The sequence below is a fragment of the Rhipicephalus microplus genome, chromosome 2 (assembly GCF_043290135.1).
Source record: "Rhipicephalus microplus isolate Deutch F79 chromosome 2, USDA_Rmic, whole genome shotgun sequence".
NCBI classification, from domain to species: Eukaryota; Metazoa; Arthropoda; class Arachnida; order Ixodida; family Ixodidae; genus Rhipicephalus; species Rhipicephalus microplus.
In genome coordinates this window covers 143,724,621-143,748,020 of record NC_134701.1, presented here as the reverse complement: position 1 = coordinate 143,748,020, position 23,400 = coordinate 143,724,621, and the positions used below count along the sequence as shown (strand labels likewise).

The window sequence follows — 23,400 nt, the reverse complement described above, 5'->3', positions numbered from 1 at the left end:
CTCCATCCTCCAACGCAATGTAAACGTGTCTTGTTCTCCAGGAAGAGATGTATTCATCCCGAACCAGATATTCAACTGCATGGGCAACGTCTTTCCGTTAATACCGAGCACAAATTCTTAGGCTCAATCTTAGACACCAAGCTAACCTTCATACCACACATCAAATATTTAAAAAACAAGTGCATAAAAGCTTTGAATGTTCTAAAAGTGTTGTTTTGCACTACGTGGGGAAGTGACAAAAAGTGTTTAATAACTTTGTATAAAAGCCTCGTACCTACCCTCCTAGACTATGGGGCAATATCATATCAGTCTGCGACACCTATTGCCCTTAAAATGCTTCATCCTGTTCATTATCTAGGCGTCCGCCTCTCTACGGGTGCTTTTCGCACTAGCCCCGTGGAAAGCTTGTACGTGGAATCAAACGAATAGTCGCCGCACATACAGAGGTGTTACACGACTTTTAAATATTATCTTAATGTAAACGCAGACAAGAATAACCCATCACATTTCACAAGTAATGACATGTCAAGCCTTGCTGTGTTTGAAAAACGACTTTCTATGAGACAGCCCTACTCACTCCTTGTGAGGGGCCTAGCGAAAGAAACCGCTGTGCCACTCGAACACCACTTGATGGCTCCCGCAGTATGCCTGCCACCGTGGCAGTGGCAGGCGATAGATTGCGACGTGTCCTTCTTGGATGTTACAAAGCATGCACCAATCACACATATATAGACATACTTCCTTGAACTACAAAATAAATACACATGTCCTGAGTTCTTAACGGATGCTTCAAAGTCTAACACTTCTGTCTGGTACGCAGCCGTCAGCACATTCTTTTTTGAAGCTGGTGTTCTGCTCTCTTATACAAGCATCTTCACCGGCGAAGCGAATGCCATACTTGCGGCCGTTAAACACATAATGCAAACAAAACTACAGAAGTCAATAATATATACAGATTCCCTAAGCGTAGTAAAAGCTCTAAAAGCACCTAAAAACAACAAAAACCCCGTCCTTGTCTCGCTTTATTCACTCCTATGCACAGTGTACTCATCCGAGCAGCATGTTTTAGTCTCCTGGGTGCCTGGACACCGCGAAATACAAGGCAACGTTCTTGTGGACCAGCTTGCTGGATCTGCCAACAAAACGCCTAGCAATACATCGATACTAGTTCCTGCACCAGACTTGAAACTTTTTCTAAAACGAAAGCTCAGGGACTATCGCCAAAGCACATGGGACACACACACAGATAATAAATTGCATGTCATGAAGCCGCAACTTGATCATTGGCCACTATTATTGAAATCACGCCACACCGAAGTAAACCTTACAAGGTTAAGAACAGGGCATACACATACAACTTATTCATTTCTTTTGCCAGGGGGCGACCCACCTTCGTATGATAGATGTGGAGAAGCACTCACCGTACTTCGCATTCTAATTCAGTGTAAAGAATTAAACACGCTGAGAAGACAACACTTTCCATTACCCTAACGACAACAGATACCAACTCATCCCTCAATGTTCGTCGGTAGGGAACCACGTTTTACTCATAAATCATTGTTAGATTTTTTTTAAAAGAAATTCGCACTTTTAGTGTTATATACCGAGGCATTCCTCTCCACACGACTTCTCCAGAGAGGTCTCCGCTGCGGTGGCTACGATCAACAAAGCACTTGCCTCACGGCCGTTGCCCTCTCAGACAAAATGGTGTTAAAATGGTGTGTGGTTCGTTTTTTCGGGGAATAATGGGGCTGCTACAACCATTAATTCCTTTAAGGACTAAAGGCACCGGGTCTAACAGTTAATCCCCACAGATGAGCTCAAGTGACTAACATTCAGTCCTCACACTTACACTTTAGTGAGTAACCGTTAGTCCCACAATTCACCTCAAAGGACGAGCATTTAGTCCTCACTTTTGCACGTTATAGAGAAACTGTGAATCCCCACATTTACACCTTACCAGGCAACCGTTAGTTCTCACAGTTGCACCTTGCTGGACGAACGGTTGATCCACTCAAGCACTCAATTCGGATTAACTTTTTGTCCCCAGTTCAAACGTTGTTTTTGTTTACTTTCCGCCAGGCCTAATACTTTTTCGCCTGTTTGTCTGCGCACTGAGCAACAAATTGCGCAGGAAAAAACACGCGAAAAAGTATTTAGCCACCTATGTGTAACTGCTTTCGCAGTCAAGGCAACAACGAACGACAAAAGTGAGACATCGAAATCTTTTATTTTTCTACATACACATAAACTTTCTCCATTCCTTTAAGTGAATTCAAGGTGAAGTGTACAAGTCCAGTCTCATTGTCAAATCTTGTTCACTCATTGGGGAGCTCCTCCGACGGAAGCGATAGATGACAGGCATTGCAGGCGCCAGCGCACGCAGACTTCTGCCTGTTGTGTTCTCACGGCTGCACGTACAATCATATAGTAAAAATAGACACACGTGACAGTTAGATGAAGATGCACGCACATGACAAGTACGTGCACGTTATTATAAAAACAAGCGTTAAAATATGACACTCAAATAACTTTACCTTCACAGCTCGCGCAGTCCTTCTGAAGCTGCTCTGACAAAAGAGAGGGATGACAAGCATCGCAGACGCCAGCGCAAACAGTCTTCAGCACACTGTGTGCCCACGGCTGCATAATAGGTATGTAAAATAGGGAGTCACTTCTGACAGAGGATGAATACAAATGCATATGAGAGATACGTGCAAGGTGAAATGAAAACATACGTGAGATATGACATGACAATAATTTCACCATGATGTCACACATCATCCAAAACCCATTTCGGTCCCCGTAGCGCAACAGCTTAGGAGCGGCGGCCGCAGCCACGGCTCCGCGACCCTGCGTGTCGCTAACAAGTGGGCGACTCCTAAGCGAGCGACGTCGTTCAGCTCGAGCAAGCGAACGCGAGACCAAACACGGCGTTGCACGCAGAGTGTCTGCCGCCAGCAAACTTCGAACAGGATAGTGAGCGTACGCTTGGTGGCCGCCACGAACAGCGCCGAGCTGGTTTGGAGCTAGCGCCGAAGAAATCGACGGTAATGCGGCCCTTTCCCACAAACTCGAGCGAGTGCAGCGCAGAAACACGAGTCCGCCGCCGCGGCCAGCAGGTGGTGCCGAGCTGCTTGCGACCGACCGTCATGGCGACCAATTTTCAGTGAGTTCTGACGCCAGCGAAATCCCCGCCAGCTGGCGCTGGTGCAATTACAGCGCGCGAAATACTACAACCAAACTCTTTACGAGAACCCGGAACCCGAGAACTCGACGACTGCCAACACAGCAACGAGGTCTCAACTCAATATCGTCAGCCCGGAGCTCATCGCGGCGGCGAAGACAGGCGAGCACTCGATGAGCGAGCTTTCGGGAGGCCGACGGCAATGGCGACCCATTTCTAGGTGGTCGCAAAGCACAAGCGAACTGCGGACGCCGTAGCTGACCATCGCGATGCATTTCGTGCGTGCGATATACAACACGAATAAGCCCGTTGCCGGCAAGCACGATCCGTATCGCACACGCGACAAGTAGCGTAGAATAAAGAATGATGACCTACTTGCCTTAGAATGCAGCGCTGTTTTCTGCCCTTAGTCAGCCTGAAGTATATATTCGATATGCCTGTTGTCTTCTCGGCCACAATATTGGCCTTCCCAACTGTTGCTGTCGTTTTTTGGTCGTGAGTATCTTGAAGCCAGAGATATACAGCGCGGGGTGGTGACGTGTCGAGACTTGCTCCAGACTTCATGGGTGCAGCGAAACGCAAAAGCAGCAGCCCACGCTCATCCAAGCGTACACGCAAGCACCACGTCGTAAATCTTAGATGGTCGAATCTAGGCAGCCGTGGTCGAGCACTCAAAGCGTGACGCAACGCGAACCGTCGCCGGCAAAATATGCGGAAAGACTGAGCCAACATAAGAGGAGAAGGACATGTGTTCTGTGTAGAAGGAGGACTAGTCAGCTTGGCAACGCTTTTCGAACTGCCTGCAATCCCCGGTCGGTTCATCCCTTTGGAAACTAAGTGGTTTCGCACCTCACACTTCCCTCTGTGGTTGCTCCTCAATGGTCTATCCGTTGATATCGCGCACATATAGGGCTCCGTGACGCCTTTTTCGGGTAATTTTGCCTTAGTGTAGGCGCAAGGGTGTGAACGAGTGAGGCACTTGTGCTAATGACATACATGTCCACCATCGTTTTTATTATTACAAAGTTTTGTCATTCATTACCATCACACTCCTTTCACCGCATTGTCATGATTTTATTACTTATATGTTTTTACCCGCCTTAGAGCGAGAAATGTTTCGGCCCTTATACAGCCGCCTATCACAATCATTGTCCATATCTCTAGTAAGATGAACTGGCGCTCTTTGGCCATGAAATGGCTCTTGCACCACAAAACATCAAGCATCTTCAGTTCTTGTGGATATAGTCTGATTAGGCACATACTACGGAGTTACCTGTGAACGTCGATTACAATGACGCAAAAGAAGCAGCTTGTACCCAGTTGCGATACAGTGGTTGTGGCGCTTAGACGCTGACCTCAATGTAATAGGCCATGGCAGTAGCGCGCGTTGTCAGTTCGCATTAAAGAATGCCAGTTGGCAAACATTTTTCAAGCCAGTTCTAAGGCGTGGTCACTAATCTTATCGTTAATTTAGAAGGTGAAATACTACATATAACAGTTACGTATTGGTAGGTTATAATCTGCGCAAATGTTCGTGGTGATGTTCCAGCGAGAACATCAGTATTAATGTGACAAAGTGAATGAGCTTGTTTGGCTAAAATTCTGGCGTTGGAGTCAGCGTCGGTATAGGCTTGCCGTTTCTCAGAAAAAGTTTTTTGGTTCGTGACCGGAAATTTATACAGGTGTACATAAAACAAACAATAAAAAACTTTTTCGCTTATAATGACGATTGAACCCCGCCGTTTACTTGGCCAGCAGGGGTTCTATTGCACAGCCACGTATCTGCTTGATATTACATCAAAAATAGCTTTATTTACTTCGAAATGCAATAAAAATAGCTTTCATGTTGCACTTATACACGCGTGTGGTATACAGTCTTCAAAATACAACATATATCACAGCAACAATACGTGGTGCAAACGTGTATTGCCATCGCTTGTCAGAACACTTGATTATCACAACTACTTGAGCATGGCAGTGGGCAATGCCAGATTGTTTCCCAATATTTATAAGCAATGCTTCGATGGTGGTAATTGTACTATTGGGTGTCAAGTACTTCTATTGTGACGCAGGGAAGCTGTCCTTCTTTCTCGGCGCTTGGTGAAATATGCAGTGCTAGTGTTTACACCATCACACTCATGCGACCTAGAAGTATCAAGTATTGTTGTTACTTTTCAACTTATAATTAGTGCAAAACGCTCCTGACGCACCGTTTTACACAAAATTGTCAACTACAGCATGATTCTGTCCACATTTTGTGCTCCGCATCGACGTACAAGCAGAGTATGTCTACGCAAGTCGCTCTTCCCATGCCCTGGACTCCTGAGTGTAAGCACAGAACACAGAAACTTGGTTTAAAACGTTTTTTTTTCCTGGTACGAAGACCACGGAAGCTCAGTATCTCAGCGCTATGCGCTCGTTGAGATATTGGTCTGCTTCAGCGATGGTCACATTAGAATCACCTGAGCATTGGGGAATCATGAGAGCTGGTCATTTTCCGCTTATATTTATTTTTATTTTATTTACATAATACTGCAGGCCCAGTGAAGGGCCCAAGCAGGAGGGACGTATTTACAAAGCTCGTAATAAGGACAGCAGAAGATCAAGAACATGAAAAGCGCGAAGAATAAGGACATAACTCAAACAATGAATAAGAAAGACATTTAACACTTTAACAATACAGGTCAAGATACAATATGGTTAATTGAGCCTATGCTATTTATGAATAATGCTGGTAATTGATTCCATTCGATTACAGTGCGCGGGAAAAAGGAGAATTTGAAAATGTTAGTTCTAGCATTGAAGGGCGTTAGAGAGTCGGCATGCCGGTGTCTCGTTCTGCGAGCGGTGAGTGGTTGGATGTATTGTTCTGGTCTCATTGACAATTTGTTATTCTTGAGAAAATAAAGAAATTTTAATCTTTGGATTTTACGTCTTAGTTATAAGGTTGGTATGTTATGGTCTCTCATGAGTTGGGTTGGGGAATCGCTCAAACGGTATTTAGAGTAAATGAACCGAACCGCTTTATGCTGAATCATCTCAAGTGCATGAATGTTAGTTTTTGTGTAAGGGCCCCAGATTATACATGCATACTCCAATTTAGGTCTTACAATAGATGTATAGGCTAGCATTCTAACACCTGCAGGAGCATGTTTGAGCTTATGTCTTAAAAGGCTCGGTTTACGAAAGGATGACGCACAAATGTCTGAAATGTGCTTGTTCCAACTTAAAGTGTTTGTTATGGTAAGAACCAGGTACTTATATTCTGTAACTTCGTTCAAAGGCTGTCCTGAAAGGTTGTAAAGGAAAGATAGAGAATTTTTCTTATTGATTATTTTCATAAAAACTGATTTGTCGGCATTTAGGTACATATTCCACTTAGTACACTAGTCATATAAATTACAAAGATTGGAATTCAATACTGATTGGTCTTCTCGGCATGTTATTTCATTAAATAATACGCAATAATCTTCAAACAACCTTATTTGAACAGGGCCAGTAATTACATCCACAATATCGTTAACATATATGAGAAACAACAAAGGACCTAAGACACTTCCTTGCGGGGGGTTTCTCTTTGTTGCCGCTGTCCTTTAGTATAATTGGGCTCCGAGATTGCTAAATGAACAGGAGTAAGTATAATGTAAACCCCACTGTTCACCGCACGTGGACGATGTTTATACGTGGACTTGTCTTCGCCAAGGACACCTTGCCTTCGTCGAAGTTTGGGTTTTCAGGGATTTGAGGCCGACACAACCTGCATCAGGTGGCGCCAGTTCCAATATTATACCTCTCTTGAAAAGTGCTGGAAAAATTGAGCATGGCTGTATAGCACTCGCGAAGATTAGGACCAGTGAAGCTTTGACAATAAAACAGAAAACTGGTATGAAAAGTAGAATAAAGAAAGAGAAAATTTCGGCAAAGAATAATACAAGAAACGTTTTTACCCAAAAATTTGGTGAGTGTCAGTCATGCAGAGTGCGTCGTTGTTTCCCACTGTCGTATATTTACTCTATACTGCTTTGTTCAACATCAGTACACCTACGCACCAACACTTTGCCGATATGTTTTAAAAATTGACGTTTCGAATAGACGACTTCCACGTAGAGATGCATGTTTGCGTCTCTGGTTATAGATAAGCACCTTTAAGTTTTTTGGTAAATTCTGTGAGGAATTCTGACGCTGATTTTAAGTAAAACATACTCTCTTACGCAGTGACGGCGCATCTTCAACACACGATATGCATTTTACAGGGTGGTGGCGATTGCGGCTAACTTTCTGTTGCGCATACATGCCAATGATATACCGTGACGATGACAGGACACACCAACAAGCCGAGGCACTAATGTCGTTTGTTCATTACACAAAAGTACGGAAAACAAAATGGTGTGCCCAACAATCTCGCAGTGTCCTATAGACCTCTCCCGACGACATGAGCGATGCAGTAGAGTTAAGTGTTGTTGCAAGACAGTCACCACAGCGAATTCATTTGTGTGAATTAGTAGAACCATGTGATAATTGGGTGCGTGCAACCAGTTTGTGGTTCAAAAAGTGTGCGAGTGTATCAGCGAAGATAAGAGATGATGACAACTGAATGTGTGGATGCGAGCTCGTTTTTGCGTACTCGGCAAGGAAGCCGACGTGCAGACGAAGTGCTTGAAGTGACGTCAGAAAACTTGCCCAATGAAAGGCACCCCTCTGGCAGCGAAGAAGCAGAAAAAAAGTGGCAGCATATCCACCCAGTGAATTATGGAGAGTGGGGCGAAGCATCCGTCCGTCCATTCGTTCTGGCTTCCGTCCGTCCTTGCGTCCATCGTGAGACTGTTCATGCGTGAGTCTGTTCGTGCGTTTACACGTCCATCTGTGCATCCGTCCCTGCGTTCGTTCATGCATGTGCCCTTGCATCCGTCCATGAGTCCATCCGTCCGTGCAGCCATCCGTGTGCCCGTCCATGCATCTGGCTGTGTGTCCGTTCATCCATCTATTCAACACTCCAAGTACCTCCATCTCACATCATTTCATCATATATTCCCCATAAAAAAGCACCGCCATCCAGCGGACATTCCAAGGACTAAACGAGAGGTGGCACACGCACACTTTCTTGTGCCTTGCGCTTTGTGTCTATTTCCGACATTTAACCACCTCGAGATCACGGTATAAACTAGTTCACTTTATGCATAGCCGTGCGGCCAAACGCTCGGTAGACCTTTTTAAAACCGAGAAGGTTACGCCTAGCGAGTATAACGTAGCAACCCTTTCTTGTAAGATAGTGCTCAATGTACATGCCAAGGCTGCTAATGGGGAATGAGAGACAGGAGAATTCGGCTTTTAGTTAACGCGCACGCAGCGAATTTTTCGCTGTTCAACAACGCAGTGGAGAAATCTCCCACCCGCACCACTTTGCAGGTCAAAACATAAGACTGGTTACAAACTACGACTACAACTACTACGAGGGATGAACGGGTGCCGCTTTAAGGAGCTTCGCCCCTAAAAAGACTACGACAGACGTGGCTAAGAGGAGGCAGTTACGACGCGTGAGTGGCGGCTATGTTTTTGTGGCAAGGCCACTGAGGGCTCCCACCTGGACGTGTTCCCGAGCATCAATCATCCTCTGGCATTATGCCAGGCTGTTCGTCGTGTGGCAATGGCAAGGCAATTCTCGTCTCTGGTATCACGTCCAAGCGTCGGAAGACAAACGCCGGCAAGGTCGCTACCTTGGGTCAGCAAATTCTTTAAATCCGTTCAAATGGCGCCGTGAGTCCTGCTGCGTCTCTTTGGATAAAGCTTCGGTGTGTGGGCGTGTGCCGCTATAGAACGGTGACAGTCATTTGTCGTTTTTTTTTAACTAAATCACCGCTAGCCTTGAACTGCAAACTTCCTAGCTCTGTTCACTATGCTTCTTTCCCATAATTTTGTTTTTCTTAGAGCTTTCTCTTTCTTCCTTTCATTCAGATATATTCGTGGCATGGTTGCTTGTCGGTTCTTTATAGGTAAAGCATAAGGTAAAGTTCACTCTTCCCTGAATTACTAAACCAAAAATTAAGGTCTGGTTTTTCGGAGAGTTCTGAAAGAGTATATGTTTCACGCACATCCATTCGTCTCCTTACCGAACGTTTGAGGCGTCCGCGAGAACCGATGCGGGGCTACACATGAGAAGGTGACGTGCACCGAGCTCGATTACGCAATCCCGCTCGACTCACGAAAGGAAAGCTGGAGCACCCTCAATGTTTTGGTCATGAATGGCTTCTTAGCCATACGAGAGTCCCGAGTGACCTTCGATTTTGCTGCAGGGCACAGCCTGCGCAATGAACTGATATCATTTGGTATCTTATTATCGACATCTCAGTACTATTGCATGTGAATGGTTTGGGAACCACTCAGCTTCATATTTCCTAAATGAGGTTCTCCTTCGATCTACAGTGGTCGGGAATAAACACACAGAGATGACTTTGCGGCTGCTTCGTAGGTGTGCCTTTTTCAAAGAGGGCGAGTACGAGGTGCCACGTTCTCCTTATTCACACATTTTTTTTAGATTCGTTGAAGAATGCATGCTAGTTCAGTTTTAGGGGCGAAGCTTTTCATAGCAGCCCCCGTTTTTCTCTCGTAGCCGTTGTAGTAGTGTGTAACAAGTATAACATTTTGACCTCCAAGCTGGTGCCGGTGAGAGATTTCTTCTGGGCGTTTTTAACAATAAATATAGTACTCAATGTACATGCCAATGGCTGCTAATAGAAAATGACAGACAGGAGCATTCGGCTTTTAGTTAACGCGCACGCTGTGATCCCCATCAGCCGCCATTGACATGTACATTGAGCACGATCTTACAAGTTAGGGTTGCTACGTTATACTTGCTGAGCGTAATCTCCTTATGTTTAAAAAGGTTTAGCGAGCGTTGAGCCGCAGTGCCATGAATACAATGAACTAGTATATACCATGAACTCGAGGTGGTTAAAGGTGGGAAGTATATACGAAGCGCAAGCCCTAAAAAAGTAAAAGCCGAATTCTCTAGTCTCTTATTTCTCATTAGCAGTCATTGGCATGTACATTGAGCACTATCTGAGAGGAAAAGGTTGCTACGTTATACTCGCTCGGCGTAACGTTCTTGGTTTTAGAAAGGTTTGGCGAGCGTTGGGCCGCAGTGCCATGAATACAGTGAACTAGTATATACCATGAACTCGAGGTGGGTAAAGGTGGGAGGTAGACCCGAAGCACAAGCTGTAAGAAAGTAAGCGTGTGCCACTTCTCGTTTAGTCAATGGAATGTCCGCTGGATGGTGGTGCTTCTATAAAAGTATATATAATGAAAAGATGCGGGATGGTGGTACTTGGAGGGTTGAATAGATAGACGAACGGACACACAGACAGATGCATGGATGGACGCATGAACGGACGCTGGGGAGGATGAATGGACGAACGCACGACGGACGCAGGCATGGGCGGGCGCATGGACGCATAAACGAAGGCATGGACGGACGGAAGAAAGAACGAATGGACGGACGAATGTTTCGCCCACTCTCCATCATTCACTCCGTGGATATGCTGCCAATTTTTTTTAGATTCTGTTGACTGATGATGTAATTTCTAACTCAGAGTAGTGACTCGCATATTACTTTTCCTAATTGCCTCCTTTGTATACAACTCATCCCTTTTGTCTTAGCTTCTGGCTCTCAAAAGTATACCTTGGCATTGCTAGACCCAGCAGAAATGCGCCAATGAGCGTTCTTTCTCGAGCATTCAATGGCACCATAGCATGCTCTTTTCCTCAACGAAACATAGGCCCGTCAAACGATGGGTCACCCTTTAAGTACCATAGCGTAGCAGACGTGCCTGTGCGTTCCAACGCTTACACAAAGCAGTTTACTTCGTGTGAAGAACGCAAAACTTACTCTTAGATATTTACTTCATCGCGCTACATCGAACTGCAAAATGCGCAGGATGTACCCAAAATTTCGCGCTATGAAGGTATATACCTGTCCTTCTTCGCCTCTTTTACGCGCTACAATATTGTTCCTCAATTAAACTACGTTTTTCATAAATGAAAAAATGGCAGATCCCACATTCAGTGGGAACCAATTATATTCAAAGCACGAATGAGGAAGGTTGATATGTCACTTTTAAAGCAGCACTACTACTACGAGCCGCAGGCAAATTATGCCATACAAGAGTTCCATCTCATGATTATCACAATTGCACGTGTCATTTACCTGCGTCGTCTATTCAGGTCACGTGATATCAAGTTTGGTATATGTGCAGCTTGTGAAACGGTGGCGAGCACATCATGAGCATGGTGTGTTGCCAAGTACTTACATGACACGCATATCATGATAATCATGTTTGGACCTGCCATTTACATTCGTCGTCCATTCACGTCACGTAATACCAAATTTGTTGCATGTGTAGCTAGTGAAACCACCGCCAAAATGCTATGAGCGTAGCATGTAGCCATGGTTTACGTGACACGCATATCATGATTATAATGTTCGGACGTGTCATTTACCTTCGCCGTCCATTCACGTCACGTGATATCAAGTTTCGTAGCTAGTGAAACGGCCACGAGCGCATCATCAGCATGGTATGTCATCATGTTGTTACATGGCACACGTGTCATCATTATCATGCTTGACCTGGTCACATAACTTCGTCATTTATTGACGTCACGTAGCGCCAAAATTAGAATATGTACAGCAAGCGAAACGGCCGTGAGCGCATCATGAAGGGCCCATATTTCTCCGACGTAACGTTGCCGAGCGCGCACTAGAAGCAGCGGTGCTGCGGTAGAAAAAAAATTGGCAGCATATCTACGGAGTGCATGATGGAGAGTGGGGTGTAGCATTCGTCGGTCCATTCGTTCTTGCTTCCGTCCGTCCATGCATCCGTCTGTGTAACTGTCCATGCATGCGTCTGTTCGTGCGTCCGTACGTCCATCCACCCGTCCGTCCGTGTGTCTGTTCATGCGTGAGTCCCTGCGTTCGTACAAGCATCCGCCCCTGCGTCCGTTCATGCCTCCATCCGTGCATCTGTCAGTGTGTCTGTTCGTCCATCTATTCAACACTCCAACTACCACCATATCGCATCTTTTCATCATATATTTCCCATATAGAAGCACCGCCATCCAGCGGACATTAAAGGACTAAACGAGAGGTAGCACACGCACACTTTCTTACGCCTTGCGCTTCGGGTCCACATCGCACCTTTAACCACCTCGAGTTCGTGGTATATACTAGTTCACTGTATTCATGGCACTGTGGCCCAACGCTCGCTACACCTTTCTAAAACCAATGATGTTACGCACAGCGAGTATAACGTAGCAACCTTTTCCTGTCAGATAGTGCTCAGTCTACATGCCAATGGCTTATAATGGGAAGTGAGAGACAGGAAAATTCAGCTTTTACTTTCTTACGGCTTGCGTTTCGTATCTACTTCCCACCTTTAACCACCTCGAGGTTATGGTATATAGTAGTTCTCTGTACTCAAGGCACTGCGGCCCAACGCTCGCTAAACCTTTCTAAAACCGATGAGGTTACGCCCAGCGAGTATAACATAGCACCTTTTCCTGTCAGATAGTGCTCAATGTACATGCCAATGGCTACTAATGGGAAATGAGAGGCAGGGGAATTCGGCTTTCACTTTTTTACGGCTTGCAGTTCGTACCTACTTCCCACCTTTAACCACCTCGAGTTCATTTTATATACTAGTTCATTATATTCATGGCACCGCGGCTCAACGCTGGCTAAACCTTTGTAAAACTAGGGAGGTTACACCCAGCGAGTATAACGTAGCAACCCTTTCTTGTCAGATAGTGCTCAATGTACATGCCAAAGCTGCTAATTGGGATCACAGCGTGCGCGTCATGAAACGCCAAATGCTCCTGTCTCTCATATTCATTAGAAGCCGTTGACATGTACATTGAGCACTATTTTTCATTGTTCAAGAATGCACAGAAGAAATCTCTCACCGGCGCCACATTGGAGGTCAAAATGTTATATTTGTTGCATACTACAACGGCTACGAGAGATTAACGGGTGCGCTCCAAAGAGCGTCGCCCCTAAAATGGACGCAATGTGTGACTGGTGTGACCAGTGTCGGTCGGCGCGGCCCAGCGGCAACCAGCGTGAAATGCAACATGCTGCATTTCGCGCCTATGACGTTACCCAGCTCTACCCAGACAACACTACGTCTGCCTCTCTTTGTGATATAGGGATGCCGCGCACGCTCAAACGCGCATGCATCAAAGCAACGCAGCGCGACGAGTGCCTGGAAGTATATTGCTGGCAGATCGGCACCTGCGTGGCATGGCCGGCATGACGCGACTAGATCAAGGGGCTTTAGACGCGACGAAACGAATGCCGGCGCGCGCGCGCACTGGGTCACGTCGAAGTGTATTGGCGCCTTCAGTGTGGCATGTAGTCATGTTACATGAAGGGCATCTCATGATTATCATGTTTGCACAAGTCACACGCCTTCATCATTCATTCGCGTCACGTAATACAAAATTTAGCATAAGAGAGGCTAGGTACTCGGATGCGAGCGCATCACGAGTGTCGCATGTTGCCACGTTGTTACATGACACACATGCCTTGATTATCATGTTAGAACGTGTACTTTACCTAAGTCGTTTGTTCTTGTCACGTATTATCTAAATTGTTATAAGTGAAGCTATTAAAACAGCCGCGAGCGCATCATGAGCGTGGCAGGTAGCCATGTTGTTACATGACATGCATCTCGTAATTATCATATTTGCACCAGTGATATACCTTCGTCATCTATTAACGTCACGTAATACTAAATTTGGTATATATGAAGTGGGCGAAACGACCACGAGCACACCAGAGCATGAGGTGTAGTCAAGGCTTGTGATAACATGAAAATTGTAACATGCATGTCATGATTTCCTCGTTAAGGTCTGTCACTTATGTTTGCTATGCAGTCACGTCATCCCATGCCAGTTTCGAAACATTTAATGTGAACAAAACCACCGCAATATAGCAAGACCTCGAGTCGTGACATTCATTACATACTTGTAATAATTTTCATGTTTTGACTAGTCACCTATGCTCCTCATACAGTCATCTTAAGTCACACCAAGTTTGGTATAGATACCAATATTGAAAAGGCCAGAGAAAGCTAAAAGTCGTAAGCGGCTAGAGAGATAGCTAAATAGATAGATAGATAGATAGATAGATAGATAGATAGATAGATAGATAGATAGATAGTTAGATAGAGAGATAGATAGATAGATAGATAGATAGATAGAGAGATAGATAGATAGATAGATAGATAGATAGATAGATAGATAGATAGATAGATAGATAGATAGATAGATAGATAGATAGATACGCTCAACGTGCAAAGTCGCCGAAGTTCGCTAAGAAATTGTTCGCATTTATTATAAATACACTTTCACCACAAATAATTAAAAACTGCTTATATATTGCTTTGCAGCTGGATGCGTACAGAAAAGGTGCCCCTTTGGCGATGGCTATGGCTGCATGCCCTTCTGGGAGTGTCCTTTAACGTGTATGACGACTTATAGCGGCTGCCATCGAGGGGCTGTATGCTGCAACCTCAGTATGATGAATTCATTGTTTTTATATATCAAGCGAAAGCAATTTATTTGAAACTCAATATCAATGAAAAGAAAACAATGTTTCTTTAAAATGAGCATTCATGCATCATGCCACAAATGCACATGCAATTTTCAACGCACTGCTTTTACCTCTTGGGACTATGTTTCCTGCCTTTATGACGGCAATCGATTGAAATGCTATTAGCCATGAGTTCCCTCTTGGAAAATTTATTTATTTGCTTCCACTTTTTCAAAAAGAAAGAAGCAGCGAATATAAGGTCATTAAGGAATCATCAGCTTACCAAAAATGACGGTTACAGAGGTCCCATGTACTTTTTAGGATTAAAACATATGGAGTACCAAGAGAAGGTCTGGACAGTTCTCTTGACGATGAAGAGTGGTCGCCAACCATTGACCTAGACAAACAAGGAAGTAGTGAGAAACTTCTATTGATTTTAGAAAGATGCACAGGATATGCACCAATTTGATGATTGCTATCTGCACAGCTTTTCAGTATCATTCGTTTAATATAGTGGCGAGTTTTGAAAATCTTTACAAAGTGAAAGTAAGAATTTCTGGATGGGCTTTTAAGGTGGGGGCTTAAGTGCCTCTTGTCTAATGGTGACTTTCAAATTAATAAGGTAGACTGAAATAGAGACAAAACATGCAGTCACATCATCTTCTCAAAGGGAACCATAATAGAATGCGAAGGTGCAGCACTGCGCACGGCAGGAGTCACAAGTTTAACAGTGGTAACTTGGCTGCTACGGTGACCACAGGAAGATTCATCTGAAGCAATAGCTGGCGTAGGTCTCATGACCCGTGAAGACGCGTTTCGAAGCATAAGTTAGGCGTGCATCAGGTTCATCTCACGTCAACCAACAAGTCAGCAGTGTAGCGAGTGGTGGGCGTGATAGCGGAGCAAACGGCGGTAATGGCAAGTGTGGCAGGCGAACAGCAGCTGTGGGCGCTGCAGTGAGCACGGCGCAGGCGAGGGAGAGTGTGGCGTGAGCGAGCACTGTGAGGAGAGCATGACGTCAATACGCAGCTGCAACTTGACCTACCTGGCAAAACTACAGCTGTTGTGAGAGAACGCGTTTCGGCGCGTTCGTACGAACGCACGCATGTAAGACATTAAACACGTGAATGAAAGAGTTGCTTCGTATCTAATAAAACGTTCTACATAAGTTACACTCCCATCGAAGAAGAGGAGAAAATTTGCAGCACTGATACTAGTCAAGATGAGCCGCGATGAGCACCAAATATGTTTGAAAATACAGACTGTTTGTGCTTCGAAAGACCAGCTTCTCGAAGGGAACCCTGATGGGATGCGAAGCAGCAGCGGTGCGCACGGCATTCACCCTGCTGAAATGGGCAGTGACGCTAATGATTGAAGAAGGGTTTGAAGCGAAACTCGGAGTAACGTTTACTCTAGTACACGTTTTTTAACATACAAAATCATAGCAGGCGGAACGCGTTGAAGACGCTTGCACTCGGCTTCTTTGACTCACGTCTCGCCGGTGTTACCCGCGTGCTGTATATTGAATATTGATCGCATCTTGAATGCGATCAATATTATTGACTCGATTGATTGATAGATATTTGGGGCTTAACGTCCCAAAACCAGCATTTGATTATGAGAGACGCTGTAGTGAAGGACTCCAGAAATTTGGATCCCCTGGTTTCCTTTAACGTGCACCCAAATCTGAGCACACAGGCCTACAGCATTTTCGCCTCCATTGAAAATGCCATGCTAAAGAACCCCCGGTGATCAAAATTTCCGGAGCCTTCCACCATGGCGTCTCTCAAAATCAAATCGTTGTTTTGGTACGTTAAAGCCCACAAATCATCCTCCATCAAAAATTTAGCCGCTCCCGCAGGGATTAGATCCCGCGACCTGCAGGAGCCGAGTATCTTAGCCACTAGTCCACCGCGAACAAATATTCTTGACTCGCGCCTCCTCGGTGTGGCTGGTCTTTCACTGCCGACCCTTGGTTTCAGCTTCCATGGCTAGCATCTCGTCTGTGTGGACGTCGCCTATCGTGAACGATATTGGATTCGCCAACCCTCGCAACGCTGGCGACAGCCGGTAAAGGTACGCGCACAGTAGCGGGAAGCATGCCATGACGTGACAGTGTCCATTCCGTCGGCGCGATCGTGCGGCAAGCCGTTGCGCGCTGTCCACACTGTCACTGCAACGAGCTTTTCGAGGCGCACGCACCTGCTGGTTGGCGACTTCTCGCCGACAGATGTAGAGAGGGGAGCGGCTGAGATGATGCCCAAGTGGTGAGTAGACCTGTGCGCCGGTGCCAAAATCGCTGGTGGCAGCGCGGGGGTGTTTTCACATCCGACGGCGGCGCGTGACCGGCGCAGGGGCTCACCGAATCGGCGGTGGCGCCGCGCGGAAGAGGGGCTTCGGTTCGGCGTAGAAGAAAGGGTGGCGGAAGAAGGGCTGGCCGCGGAAGAGGTGGTGGCGCGGCGCGAAAGGGGGTTCGGTTCGGACTGTCACGGTGGATGGACATCTTTTTTGAGCGCTACTGATCGACTGCGCAGATAAGTGGTTTTGCATGTTTTGAGCTTGCCTTTATAATTATAAAGCAGCAGTTCAAATCTTTGTAGCACTTGTTTTTGTGTACGGCTTTTTCAGGGGTCAGTCACCAGGTGTTTATTAGTTTGTGTGTGTGTGTGTGTTGAGTTTCGTGTTTTTTATGCTTTTTGCCATCCCGCTGAGGAGGCGCACGTATATTGAACACGCAAATTCTTGTAGTAGAGCTCAGACTTTCTCTTTTTCGTAGGGCAGGGCTCGAGTTTTGTAATTATCGAGTGAGACAAAACATAGGGACATTTGGTGTTAGAAAGATATGGTTAAAACGACTGTAAAATATTCAGAATGCGGGGTGGGTTTGAAAGTGGACCCAAGTGTCGAAGCGGACGGAAAAGAGGCTGACGCGAAGTGTACGCAATGTGAGGTCGAAGAAAAAATGGAGAAAATGATGTTTGCCCTGTGTGAACTGCTGATGAGAATCACCGAGCTCGAGATTGTGTTGGCCACAGTGCACTAGAAAACGAGGGCAATGGGAGAAAGGCTGAAGTCCGCCAAAGAAGCACCAGCCAAGGTCAACACAGGAGCGGCCTATGGAGAGAACAGTAGGGAACTTTAAACCAGGTTTGTGGATGATAGGAAGAGAAATTCCGATGGGCTGTTCCCTTGAGCTCAAGTACTGTCTTCAGGAGCGCAGCCGTGAAAGCGGTACCTCGATCCGTTATTATGATTGTCGTAGCACCATGCCTCAAAACCTGTGAAGAATCTGTGAAGAATTGTTTTCTGTTATCTGGGAAGAATTGTCCGCTTTCAACGGCGGTGCCACTTGACAAAGCCTTTGTTTCCGAGTAGTGCGTAAGATAATCAGTAGCGACCATTACTCACTTGTTGCCAGCATGGGAAGTCGGATATGGTCCAAAGAGATCCATTCCAATTGAGGCGAAAGGTACCATGGGCACTTGAATTGGTTGCAATAGTCCAGCTGGTTTTAACGGTGGTGATTATCGTCGTTGGAAATCGAGGTACGTGCGCACGCAGTGTTTCAAGATAGCTGGAAGTCTTGGCCAATAGTATTTCTGTTTGATTCTTGCCAATGTGCGTGTGTATCCGAGATGACCGGACGTTGGCTCATCGTGGCAAGTACTAAGTATCTCCTCACGTATTGACGTCGGAACGACAAGTAGGTTGGTGCTTCATCTGAGAGAAAAGTTCTTTTATCGAGAACACCACTATGTAAATAGATTGACGGCTGGCTCCTTGCAAAACTTCTAGGAACGGTTGTTGTCCGGCCATTCAAAAATTCAATAAGAGGAGGCAACTCACTGTCTTCCTTCTGCTTGCACGAAATCGTAGTGGTGTCGACAACTCCTACAAACGCCATGTTGTCATGTTGGCATGGCCAGCTGGCAAAATCTAGCGTCGCGCAAGATAGTATCCCCCCTAGCGCTTTGCGCCATTTTAGGCATATGTACAAAAGTAAAAGCAAAAGAGACAGATACTCTGAACATGAGCGACAGTCCGTGGATTGTCATAGGGGAAGTCCGAGTCGTCATCGAGAAAAAAACGTTGGGCCTCTAACAGTTCCGGTGGGTGACAGTGGGAGCCATGGAGTGGGTGAGGAGCGCGCCGAAAAGATAATGTGGGCAGCAGAGATGCGACACTTCGAGGCACACTTGTGGCAACGGTCATCGACGACACCAGCGGTCACCACTGAGAAAATGGCTTAGTGAAGACGATGCGGGGGTCGACGACGGCTCGTGTGGGTAGGCATCATATTATTGTGTATTCGGCGCATGCGCAGAAGTTGGTGAGACGTTGACACTGTCGGCGTGGGGTGTGGGCTTGGGCACGTAGGTTGGAGGTCACAGAAACCCTGTAGTGGAGGTGTTAGGGAGGCGCGTTTGACAAACATGGGCTGGCGGCGCGAGTTCCTGCTTTACCTGGATGGCACCAACGCTGGCACATCTCTGTTGTGCCAATATGCGCAGCACTTATGATGACGACTGTGTCGTTAATTGTCGTGTGGGAAGTGCTGATTAGTTTCAAGTCCTTCAGCACTGTCCCCTGAGATGTTCGACAGCAAGTCGGCATCCACAATAGACTTATGATGTGGCAGAACATGAGACGGCGCAGATGTAGCTATAGGACCACCTTTGTTAAGCCAGCCCAGGAGAACGTGGGTGCGGGAAGACATGCTGACAATATTATTGCGTGGCCGGTGGATCACGATCGGTTCTCTCCACCGCAGGCAGAACTGAAGCGTCGTCCGCAGTCGTTGCCATGCTGCTGGCGTGGAAGACGGTAGCAGGTTTCGTTACTGTACCACACGTGGTGTCAGAGAACAGGTGACAGGTAGCGCCGGTTTGGGTGTTGCACACTGCGTCAGTAGGCGCTGAAGTCGTCGTGGTCACCAACGTGTCCACAGGCGCTGAACGGTGGCCCAAAAGTCAATCTTCGGGCGGCGTACGCTGCAGTACGTCAGTGGAGTCGGTTGCCGTAGGACTGTCACCTACCTCCTTTTTGTGGCATAGCGCTGAACGAGATGCGATCAAGTGGAACCACGAGGAAGGATTGATGAGCGTAGATGAAGCACTTTCATGTGGTTGGCCGCTTGTCGGAGGTGATGTGAGCATCATAAAACTGTGGCACGGCAACCCGTAGTCCATCATATGAGCAGTGGCTCCAACGGCAATAGGCGTCATTTGAGGTCAGGTTTAAGAACACACTCCATGACCTCGAACATGAATTCTTAAAGCCAGATGCTGTTGATCTTCAGAGCATCCTCGAAGTCTTGGAACATTGACTCGATGTAGGTGGTGCGGAATGGTGGTAGAGGCGGGTCAAAGTGCGATTGCAAGGCGTAAGCTGGCTAAAACAAGGCCGCGAAGCTCAGAGGTAGCGGTGCAGAGCCAGTGGCTTGTCCGTTGGTCTGGGGTCACCATATGTTGAGGAACGGGAGACGAGACGGTGGGGATGAGTCCGTGCCGAGGTCCTAGCTTTATTTGGGATGCAAGCGTAGACGGAGTCACCACTGCAGCGTCCAGCCAGGCCAAGTGCTTAGCCGTTCTGAAGTCCACTAGGTGGCGTAGGGTGGTGACGACGTGCTCACATCTCTCTCCGCTTTATTAAACGCTTTCAGGTAGACATTTCATTCAAGTCTACTTGAAGAGCGCGTCATCTTTTTTGTGAAGTTGCGAGAATTCGAAGGAGACCAAAATCTGGGACCTGGACCAGCTTCACGAGAAACTATCAATATTGGAAGACACGACGAGCACGAACGCAGCTCAGCGTATCAACGGCTTCGGCTGGCGGCACCGGAACGGTAAACCCTGCAGGGTGCGTTGACGGGTGTGCTTGCGTCGACTGGCTGACAACCATTCGACCGACTTTTTCCGACAGTTTCTGACCGAGTTAGAAGTAAAAGGTGAGTGCCATTTAACCTCCCTTTCGGACTATACGCCTTGCGCAGAGGAAAGGGAAGGTCGGCCTATTTCCCTGTTTCTACTGAGCATGCATGCATAATGACACCTAGAAATTCTTCGTCTACATGGACGTCGACAAAGACCCTCCCGGCGCGTACCTGGTTTCGGAAAATTAACCGAACGACGCGAGTAGCGTCTCGTCAAAATAGGAACCAAGTAACGACGCGCGAGCGCCCAGCGCCACGTCTCTCGAGAACAAGAATGATGACAACGTGAGTCTGGCTATTACTTAGACAGGGGGACGGCTTGCCCACCGTCCTTTCACGCAGAAGAAAAACGAACCATAAACAAAGCCAGAAAGAACCCGAGAAGGGACTACAGAAAAAAAATGAAAAGTCAGCAGGCCATCCACCTGTTGACGCAGCATGGGACAGCCAAGTCAAGTGAGATTTCCAGCGCAGATATTGCCGAGGACCGACGTCCCTTCAAAAGGAAGACATAGAGGTTATCCTGAAACTTCACAACGGCCTCACAGTGAAAAATAAATTTGGATCGGAGCTCTCTATGGCAGTGATACAGGCTTGCCGGAACAGCTTAGGAGGAGAAAGTTTTTTGCTGCGGGTTCACCTCGGATCGAACATCATAATATTTCCCACGCCACACGAACAAGTGGCTGGCAGACTAAAAGAAATCAACCAATTGAGAATCAGAGAGCTGATTCACCCCTTCAATGTGTACGTGGCCAACCTAAAAGACGTGCTGCGAGGCATTGTTCGAGGACTACAGCCTGGAACCACTCAGGCTGACGTTATGGCCAACCTACGAATGCGCATACAAGGGGAGAAGATAGAGAGAGCCAGAATGCTGGGCTCTTCGAAGTCATCAATAATAACTTTTACGGGTGACGTGCTTCCCAGGTGTGTCTATTTTATGGGTACAGAGGTCATTTGTTATCCATACAAGCCTACCGTACAGGTTTGCAAGTTTTCTCGATCAACTGGACACCGAACCGACGTGTGTCTGACTCCGAACGCCAACGTGTGCTCCAAGTGTGGGACGTGTGATCCTACTCAAGGACACGAACGTGCCCTGAACTTCGCCATATGCGGTGAAGAGCACGCTACAGGAGACAAATCGTGCAGAAATAAACTGAAAAACGTGGCTCCCCGAACATCACGATTGGAGACGCCTCGAAGACAAACAGAGTGTACCTACGCCGAGAAGGATTTACCGCAACTTGAGCAACACCAGCAGAAACTTCCTCGTTGGTTCAGCTCAGACCGAGAGGAAGGGACGCTGCAGAAGCGACAGACATCTAGATGCAACTACAGATCACGAACAAGATCGAGATCAACATCAAAGACCCCGCAACAGCGAAACATCAGCAAGCCTGCGGAGGCCCCTAGCAAGCCATACTCGAAGAAAACACCGGGGTGCAGCTGGGAACCAAGATCTACCCATGCTAGAAAAAAAGTAGCAGCAGCAACCACTCGCCTTAGTACGAAGGACGTACAAACAACCAACTAAACAAGATGAGCTGGGTGAGTCTGGCGCCTCCCAATGTTCTGGTAACTGATAGCCCCCAGTATAGGAAAATTCTAGAAGAGAACAAAAGCCTAACACAAGAAATTAAACAGCTTAGAAAACAAATGGCTGTGGAGCGGAAAGAGTATAAACTGACCATCTCGTCAATAAAAATTGAATTAGAAAATGCAATTAGGAAAATACTAAACCCAGCGTCGGTAGGCAACACCACCGAGGGCTATAAACAGGCGCGAGAGCGTCTAGCCAACATAAATAATGGCGCAGAAACGAGCGAGAAAAAGATAGACGAAGACTTGTTCGCTACTAAATCAAAAAGAAGTGAACTAGTAAAGCAAGTGTTGACGCAGGTTCAAGCAAAGAGGGAAAGCATAGCTTTTTCACATAAACTTTTAGCTGATATCATGGTGAAATTGAGAACGTTTGTCGTAGAAAAACTGAAAATTCAGAAGCAGTATGTTAACGATGCTGTGGAAGGCTTGCAGAGGGCACTAACCAAACGCTCCCTGTCCGCTCCAGTTATTGACAAACCATCAAAAGCGGGCAGCGACAGCATAGATACGACCATGCAGCTTTGCTAAAAATAATATAAAAAGTGTAGAACATTTAGAAATTTGGCAGTGGAACTGTCGCACTTTTCACAAGCGCGCCGCAGCACTCGAAAATTACATGAACTCGGTACTAGTTCAGCCAGACGTAATATGCGTGCAAGAGGTTGGGCCTCAGATGATCAAACTGCAGGGATATTATTGTTTGCAAGATCCAAATTATCCCCGCGTAGCCTCACTGGTTATCAAAAGTATTGCAGCCAAGGTTGAGCACATGGAAAGTTTGGGAATAAATAATCAGATAATCACCCACCTTCCACTGAAGAGAGGCAAAATGAAAATGGTAATAATAAATATATACAGCCCTCCCAAAGATAAACACGAGGGCTCTGGTGCACTGCTTAAAGATGTCGTCCGAATTGCTGGGGCGAGATATTGATTTGTAGTATTGGGCGATTTTAACGCACCCAGCACCACCTGGGGTTATTCAAGAGATTCCCCCAAGGAAACGCTTCTCGATCACGCCATATCCAAACTAGGATTGAGCTTAATTACTCAACCCACAACACCTACGAGGCTGGGTTACAGCGTAAG

The 23,400-nt window shown here is 46.5% G+C and overlaps 2 long non-coding RNA genes across 3 annotated transcripts in view; one reads left to right on the top strand and one right to left on the bottom strand.

Annotated features, from left to right (window-relative positions):
- The window catches only part of LOC142796397 (uncharacterized), a 44,892-nt gene that overhangs the window by 17,205 nt on the left and 4,287 nt on the right, over positions 1–23,400 (top strand). The window contains exons 1-2 of one of the 2 annotated variants that reach the window (XR_012893814.1): positions 2,545–2,654; positions 14,629–14,754. This is a non-coding gene — a long non-coding RNA (uncharacterized LOC142796397). Of the gene's footprint in view, positions 1–2,544; positions 2,655–14,628; positions 14,755–23,400 lie in introns of those variants that run through there. The other variant, XR_012893813.1, reaches the window with a different exon arrangement.
- On the bottom strand, positions 4,980–15,694 carry LOC142796398 (uncharacterized). Its single transcript, XR_012893815.1, has 2 exons — positions 15,055–15,694; positions 4,980–6,944 (listed from the first exon to the last, which is right to left on the bottom strand). It is a non-coding gene; the product is annotated as an uncharacterized LOC142796398 (long non-coding RNA).